Source organism: Apus apus, chromosome 5 (assembly GCF_020740795.1).
Source record: "Apus apus isolate bApuApu2 chromosome 5, bApuApu2.pri.cur, whole genome shotgun sequence".
Taxonomy (NCBI): Eukaryota; Metazoa; Chordata; class Aves; order Apodiformes; family Apodidae; genus Apus; species Apus apus.
In genome coordinates, this window is record NC_067286.1 from 19,834,316 (window position 1) to 19,843,502 (window position 9,187).

The window sequence follows — 9,187 nt, forward strand, 5'->3', positions numbered from 1 at the left end:
AAATGTCCCTTCATTGAATTGTGTGGAAATGAGACCAAAGCTTCAAGATGGGGGATTCTCCTCCCCAGGAGCAGAAGAAGCGATGCTTAGATGGTGCCTCCTGGCTGGAAGATGGCTTTACTGGGGAAGGAATTTGAGAGGGATGACTGTTATCCCTTGTTCATCAGGTTGCCTGGTATCCCTTTTGAGGTATATCTGAATTTGCAGATCACCTTTTCATCAAGAGAGTATAAAGAACCAAAGGGCTTTGTTACTCAATTACTTCCAGTTCATCAGCTCCAGTTTACAGCAAGTTAGGGTCTCTCTGATGACTGAGATGTGTGTGAAGAAGCTGAAGAAATATTAAATATTAACAAACATAACTCAATTGGTTTAGAAATTGAACCTTCATGGAATAGCAAGCAAAGCTAATAGTCTCTTGTGACCACTGCCTACCTCCTCATTGTTACTACCTTTGCTTATAATTTATCCAAATGTTGACCAGAAGAGCTAAAATGGACATTTGCATGAGGTTTAATATGTTTAGAAAGATTCAGGTAAAATGCTTAGACTATATTCTAGACTTATGACACCATTTTCTCACCTCACTAGGGTAGGATAAAGATAAATAAATGTTTTGGTGCTAATACTGTAATATTAATGCTAATGCATTAATATAATGTAACACCGTAATGTGCATGTATTAAATGTTTATTTACATTATAAATAAATGAGTTATTGTAATACCTCAAATACCATGAGGATGAACACTATAAGAAAACTCATGAGGAAATGAATTGATGTTTTCAGAACAAGTTTGATTCATCTGCAGGGAATACAGCTCAGGGCCACTCCCTGAATGTGTGCTATTGGCTAGGTTCTCTTTGAATTTGTACAGTCTTGCCTGTGTCTTAAGTACCACACCTCCTAACTTGTCACAAGGTTAATAATGTTCTTCTAGTTCTTTTTCTTGTGTATGGTTCCTAGGTTTTGAATAAAAATAGGTGTTTCAGCACTGGATTATGCCGATGGATGAAACTTTTAAATCCTCTCTGCAGACTTTTGTCAGTAGCACTGGTAGTAGCTGCTGGGCCAAATGGAGGACTCACTGGAAAAATTGCCTTTTCAGGAGGGTGGATACACAGGAATTGCCTTTGTTAGCTGATAGGAAAGCCCTACGAAGCCAGAAAGTGAAGAACACTCGGTGAAGTAGGAATCTACAGTGAATATGGCTCTTCACCGTGGAATTCATTATGTGGACTATGATTAGTCTGTGAGCTTTCAACTGGCTAATTTTGATTGGATTTTATTGGGAATGGTAAATAGCACACTCTTAACTCGACAGCCTGTTGTAATCAGTCCCTGCTTCAAACATAAAATTCCTGAGTTTTCCAAAGACAAGGCAGAAATATTTTTTACTAATAATGTGAAGAACAACATCTTTTCCCTGTCTTCTTTAACTTCTTGGAAAAACATAAATTATTATGAATGACAATTATTCAAAATTTTTTTGCAAAGCAAATGTCCATGATTGAAAATTTAAATTTAGCCAAACAGCCAAGCTTTAAAGTTTGACAAACAGTAAAGAAAAAATTGCAAGATCTTGCAAGCCTAAGTAATGGACAACCTTACTAATATGCAATGCGTGTCTATAACATCAAACACTTTGGAAAGAGAATCTGTCCTGCTCCTTCTGGCCTCTTTAATGATGTGTTTACAAAAAGTATATTCTTTTACAGCAAACTCTATTAATCACTTCTCATTTTGTTGCAACAAAAGGAAGTGACAAACAGAATACGCTGAATTCTCTGATTGCTTGACATGTCTAACCTATATATCAGATTCTTACACTCTCCTTTTGAAATTCCACTGGAATTTAACAATGAAGCAGACATTAATATTAATGGAAAAAAATAGAAATTACCATACATTTGTTCTCTGTTTTCATCAGGTGTCAGACGCTACAGTAACAGACAGCAATTTCAGAAACTAGACAGTTTTAGATAACTTCCTGGATGCTTGATGGCTGTAATTAAATTAATTTGGGGCATCTACACTGACTCTTCTGCCACACTGCGAATTTGCTCTCCTAGATCTTAATTATAGAGCTTTCCATGTTTCCTCTGCCTCCTAGATTTTTGTGAGGACCAAAATAACGTAAAGTATGTGGCTGCAGTGCTGGAGAAGGTTGTACAGAAGGAAAGGTCTGCCTGTCTCTGAAAAGAACCCATAATCCTCTCTCTGCTGAACCACATGGAAATGTTAAAAAGCATATTTGAGAGCATGGGGCCAGCATAGCTGGCCAGGCAGCACAGTAAATTTAAGGAGTCACCACCCTGTGTGGCACACTGCTTTGAAAATAACACACTACTAAATAATGCATGCTGGTCTGCTGGCCAAGTTAGCCTCACCTTGCCCAGACCTGCTGGTACAATGTGTGTTTAAGTGTGCCTGGAAGTATTCTGGGTCTTAGCAACCAGAGATGTCTCGGCCCTTGGGAGCTGAGACAGAAAAGGCTTACAGCCACAAAACCAAAAAGTGACACACCAGTATACATATATTTGAACCAAATTTCTGCTGCTTTTACTAGTCTCTTTTCTAGCAGTAGGAAACTCTGATTTCCCTAACTGTCTTGAAATCCAGGGGTCACATTGTCCTGTGGTGCTTCGGCATTATACATATGAGATGTATTTCAGTATGACTCTTTGAACCCCCATTGGGACAATGTAAGAGGTGGGTTCCTTGTTAAAGATATCCTACTGAGGAAGAGAAGTGCTCTTTTTTGCTTTCTCATTCTTTGCTTACTTTTTTTGCTTGCTTTTTCCTGGTCTGGATTGATAAGTCATGATTTTGATGATGAAAACTTTAGTATAGATATTCATGAAGACATGAACTGGTATGCAAATACCTGGATTTGGTAACATAAATGATTAGAGAAATCTTACAGGTCCTGCACCTGCTTATGAAAACTCAAAACAGTTGCCTACCTGTTTTAAGTGTCTTCGTTAAACCTTGATGTTGTAACTGCAAGACAATAATATACTCCAAGCTGGTTGTTTACAGCCTTCCTTCTTCCTCAAGGACAAATTTCTTTGATAAGAGAGAGTCAAGACGAGCAGCCATGCAACTTGAGTATAACAACTCAGGTTTTGGTGTAATTTGTGCTAATGTGGATGATGTGAACAAAGGTGACATTCCTTGTTTCTGCTATCCACTATTTATCTTAAACTAGTTCAGTATAAGTAACATGCATTAAATGTTTCCCCTGCACTGACAATAAGCCTTGATTAATAATTAATAGTATCTCTGGATGTTGAAGGACAATTCATTCCTTGTGCTTGGTAAATGTAGCACTGAGAATACGTGGCAGCATGTGTCTGGGTCCCAGAACCAAAACTTTAAAAAGTCTGTAAAATTCACTTCACACACACCACTGAAGAGTCACTGTACAATAATATTCAGCACTTCTTGTGTTCTATGCATATAATTTACTGAAACTTCAAAACCTTCCTAAGTTACTAGCTTTTCAGCTGTTTTCATGTTAGAAGTATTTTCTAAATAGTGAAATAATTAGATGATGGTTTCTATGTTCATTTAAACACTTCATTTCCTGCTCAGGTTCATGGTTTCAGGTTGGAGTGGTAACTCCCAGTCAAGGAAAACTTTGGTCTCACAACTCTTAGAATTGTCCTGCAAGCACAGATATTTCATAAGGAAACAGCCTTTCCTTGCTTTTCATCCCAGATGAGAGATGAATTTATGACAGAATTAGTGAAAGGCCTCTAATGCCATGCCCAGGTCATGGCTCAGAGGAACAAGCAAAAATATCTTGACTGACTTCCATGCACTGTGGAGATGTGCTGTAAGAAAAGCTGTAACTTTCCCCTGCTGATTTTAACATTCATTGTTAGAACAGTTAAAACCAGAGAAATGGAAAACTGAGCACTTAACTGCTGTTTTTTCTGCCCTTCCAACAAGAATGTAGCTGACTTTTCATACTCAACCCCATAAGCACACAGTTATGATGCTTTCCTTCTTTTTTTTATACTTTCTTTCAGATACCCAGAGATGCTGGAAGACTAAGAGACTCCACAAGGATGGTCAAGGCATGAAAAAGAATTAAACTCATGATACTGGCTTACCCAGTTCACGTCCCTGTCTGCACAGGGCAACTCCATACCATTCATCTCCTAATGTTACTTCCAGTCTAAGTTTCATTTAGGACATTGCTGCTTTTTATTCTCATTCTAATTATAATCTTCCTATCTATATGAAATAATACCCACTAAAAAAAAAAAAAAAAAGTAGCTCTTAAAAACACCCAAACAAAACTCAAAAACAAAAAAGAAAGGAAGAAATCAATCTCTCATCCATTACCAGCTTTTTCTTTTGTTCTGGAACACACATGTAAGTGTAACCCGGTTAGACCTGTTCTCTTTGAATACTGAGGACTGAGCTGGCCTTATGCAAATACTCCCAACCTCATTTTAGTTGTTGTCATTGCAGACCCAATCAAATGAACAGGAAATGACCTAAGAAATTTCTCTATTGGCTCCCTGAGAGTTCAGTAAAATGTTTTAAAATTAATATCACATCCATTTATCTTCACTCCTGAGAGTCTGTAGGAGACATAACCTCTGTTTACCCAACCTATTGTTCTGTACACAGTTTTCCCACCACCTCAGCTAAGGATTTTCACTTCAGAATCTGCAGCTAAATGAGGTAAGGTCTTCAGGTTATATATAAATATTGGTTTGTTTGTTTGTTTGTTTATATTTAATATACTTCTCTTCAATTGAAAAACTGAAACCAGTGAAAACAAAAAGAAAGAGAAGTGTCTGCTAGAGTCATGCCCACCCTACCAAGCTCCTACTTTCCCCCTTTGGAACAGCAGCTAAGCTTATTTGATCAAAAGGCTTTTTATAGTTACAATAAAGACTTCTGTTTTCCTATTCTGAACTTGTATCTTACTTCTGTTTAAATACTTCTGTTGTATTTAAGTTTGAGTGGGGCTAGATCTGCTGCCTTTACTTACCCTGAATTGTCATTGACTTTGAATTGAACCGGTGGCTTCATCAGGATTACTTAAAGTTTCCTTAGGATTCTTTTTATTATGATATGTCTAATAATATTCTGATGCTTTTGTCCAGAGATCCATCATCTGTTCAGTAAGACAAAGGGCGAGAAAGTGGACTTTCTCAATACCATTGAGAGTGTTGGTGTTGCAGAACTGGGCAACATTTTACAATTACGATGTTTCTGTTGCTTTTAGTGGTGAGGATGTTGATGGTGATCGTGCTGATAAAAAAAATTCTGAAGTACATTTATAATTTGTCTCAGGTTTGTCCTCAGGGCAATTTCTTGGCAGTTCTGTGGTGAGGGGGATTCTTCTGATCTTAGTCTCTTCTTACTTAAAGCACTGCACAGAACCCAGCTCAAGCACTGAGTAGGTAAACACAGTGTGAGTGGAGGCCTGCAGTATCTTTGCCTGTTTCATTTGTTTCTTTTCCAATGGTAATTTTAATTTGAATATAACCAGAATCAGCCCCTTAAGATTGCTTAAGTAATAGTGGAAGTGAATGTTAAGAAAAAAGTTGCTAAAATTCTATGTTGATTTTGTAAAAATTTTTAATGGGCTTAGTGATAAATGCTTGCAATTCACCATGAGACATTTTAAACACATGCCCTTGTATATATGGTTATTAAGTTACTTTATCAGTAATGTGCTTTTGGATTAATTCATCTAAAAATATCATATGTATCATACCTTTGTTTCCAAAGTACATCCAACTATCACTTTTTTCCTATTCTGTAGACAAAGAAACCAGTTCATAATGACATAAATTAACCTTGAGGTAAAAGTTTAATTTAATGATAATATTTGTACTTGTCTCTCATGGGACGTGTTAAATATACCTATCCTGCACCAGTATTACCTGTAACTTGTGAAAACTTGTAGTTGAATTTAAAAATGCACTCCTTTATGTTTTGTTTTGATAGCAAATTTGTGGGTAGCAGTTTAAGCCAGTTTTATGACATCTGTTTTGCACTGTAGAAAATACCAGAGCTGGAAAATATAGTAGTGTTATATTTAATGAAGAAACCAAAGAAAATACTTGTAATTAAAATCAGAAAAACAATTGGATTAAGATATTTCACCAACAATTATCACAATTAATGACAGTTTAATTCTTCTCCCTTATAGTTTTCAAAATCAGAATTCTTCCCAGAATTTTTCAGAGTTTAATTAAGTAGCTTGAAGTAGAGCTTATATTTTAAGAAAATTTCCAATCTTAAAACCAAAATTGTCCAGAAATCCAGTGATGGGAAATTCAGCAGAACTTTTTAAAGTGCCTCAGCAATTAAATACCATTTGTCTAAAACATTTTATCTTATTTGCAGTCTGTGCAGTGGTGTAGCTTCAACATTCAGCTACCTGATTTTTTTGTATTTTGATTATTAATGAGAAGTTCCCCTGGATGACATAGTTCTGTTCCTTGGGTAGGTAGCTGGGGACAAGTCCTTCCTTAGCCTAGTCTTTGATAATTGTGGTAGTCTGAGCTCCATAGGCTGTTTCCTTTCATGGAAAAATCTTACATTGCAATGAAAACCTCAACCTGTTGCATTGTAAACTTGTCCATCTTTTAATCACTTCAATGGTCTCCTCTAATGTTTCAAAATCTGCTGTGAAATTTGGATTCAGGACTGGAAATCAGCTGCAGGAATAGCAGCACCAAATACAAAAGTAATATGTGTCAATATACTGGGAGTTCTGGGTCAGGATCTTATAAAACATGTTCAAGTCATGGTGAGATCAGTTAATAGAATGTGGTGTGTTTAACATGGGATATTATTACCCTCTTGTCACCTGAGAAAGTATGTTATGGTATTTTCAGAGTAATTTCATATTACTTCAGATATTCACACGGTGTTGTGAGTTTTCAACAGTAGTTGAAAGAGACAATACGAGAGTTGGACAAAGACAAAATTAAATAATTTAGTTCCCACTGAACTTCCTTGATTTTTTTCATTCCCAATGAATTTTACTGTTAACATCAGTACTTGTTCTGTCTGGGAGATGCAAGGTAACAAATTACAACGGAGAGAGATCAAACTAAAAAATAAAAATCATCCAGAGACACAGGATGAAGAAAAATTAGAAAAAAGAAAAAAGAAAAAAGAAAAAAAAAAAAAAAGGGAAGACCTCTGTAGATGCATCTGTCCAGACAAGATTGACATGTTAGGTTGTTGCTTGTCCCACAGCTATTCTCACCAAGAAAAACCCTGCAAGGATGAAATTCTACAGCTGTTGAAGAAGTGAATATTTATGTACAATTCTCAGAGAAGAAGATTAAGAATTTTGCTGGCTCAGTGAACTCAGACAACTGTGACACCTTTCAGAAATCTGTGACACCTTTCTAGAATCAGCGCTTACCTTCCCTCCCCTGTTCACCCCTTTCATGCTCTTTATAAACATTCCTAACTTAGTGTCAGGATCAAATAATTCAGTCTTGTCCCAGGCAAACTTTCCACTGAGTGCAGTGTAACCTCGATCTGTTCTGTGGAATCTACAGTTATTTGCTTTCTATTGCTGTTTATTTGCTTACATTCTATTTCCACACAAGTGTCCAAGCTCTTCCTACAGTACAACAAATACCATCACTGTGAACTGGAGCAATAACCTACAATACAGAGAGAGACTGGAAGGTGAGTGGTACAGGATGCAGGTCTGTCTGGCTTAAAAATTGGTCAGTGTGTCAAGACCATGCTAGGGATAAAGATGAATGACCACTTGTTATTCTGATGGCACTATCACCACCCTTTACAGGATTTTCTGTGGTCTTACAGTGCTGACTTTCTCATCAGCCTTCCTGCAGCTGTAAAGTAGATATTCTTGTTGAAGACAAAGTATTGTTGAGGCAAACAGCACATAAAAAGAAAAGAGTCACAAACTTAATTGTCAATTGTCATTGCTAATGACATATGATGTTATGATGTGGCAGAACCAAATATAAAGGCTTTGCTGTACATGAGGAAATGACCAGAAATGTCAATTAGTTTTGTATCTTGCATAGCTTGTGGTGTTTAGGGAAGTAAAATCTCTGGCCAGTCTCACAGCCTAGTTACTATCGAACTTTCAAGCACAAACTCATGGAGTTTTCTTCCTAATAAATGCCTTGTGAGCAGCAGTGATGTCGAACACCATCTTTAGCAAAGCTCACTGCTTTAAGTCAGTCAGAGAGCCTAGTGCTCAAGGGCATTTCAAGACATAGAAGTAAAAATATCCCCTTCTCATTCTTTCTATCCCTACCTTCAGCACGCTCTGCAGCTTACATGTATTTTGGCCCCTGATAAATGAGGATTTATTTCAGTAAATTTTCAAGAAAAGGCTGCATTGCAAACTTGGTAAGGATGAAATTCATAAAAAATACTGCTGACAGAAGTGGTAAGCAAAGAAGGATTTGTTCACATAGGTGGGATATGGAAAAGTAAGTATTAATTTAGTTTCTGTGGAAGTAATAAGGATCTCTCTGAGAGGTGCTTTGAGCTCTACTAGGGATGCAGTTTGTACCAAACCCCTCACTGAATGCCTAAAATGCGTGCAACCTTTGTTTTTCATTGTTCTATAGAAGGGTGAGATTGAGTAAAACATGCAGTCATGCAGCCAGTGGAGCAATCAACTGGCATTTGACATTTTGTGCATCTCCCTCTGAGGAAGAGCTCTTAAAGACTCCTTTTCCAAAAGCTGACATTACACAGGGTTATTATTAATTCTTCTCTGCTGATCCAGTGAAATGGGCCCCACAGGAATCCATATGAGAACTACTAGGCAAAACTGCTAGCTTGGGCTGTGTAGTCACTGGTTACAGACCAACAAGATGGGGCAATAAAAGAGAATTAGTTGGCAGTGATGAAAAGGAAGTAATTCTACTTACAGGATCTGCAAACACATAGACTAAAACAAAAGTTCCTGCCTACTATGGAGAAAGGTTACAGGCATAAACACTTGAGATATTTCCTCAGCTAACAATCAGATGTAGTCAGAATAGTCTCCTGAGCCCCTACAAGCCTTTAAGTATTAAGGAACTATGTGTAAAATATACTCTATTGTCCAAATTACTAGTGCCATCATCAACTCTTGGTTTTCCTTCATCTAGCTGTGAGCAGGTAACTGATTTCTATTTCTATGTAATTAATGAACCTGTGT

General features: G+C 37.1%; 1 protein-coding gene across 1 annotated transcript in view; it reads left to right on the plus strand.

The window, feature by feature from the left end:
• Nucleotides 1-4,618: 4,618 nt before the first annotated feature.
• EHF (ETS homologous factor) overlaps nucleotides 4,619-9,187 on the plus strand; it is a 31,564-nt gene continuing 26,995 nt past the window's right edge. Inside the window, exon 1 of the mRNA XM_051622231.1 lies at nucleotides 4,619-4,701. The gene's annotated coding sequence lies outside the window, so the exon portion shown is untranslated. The remainder of the gene's footprint in view (nucleotides 4,702-9,187) is intronic.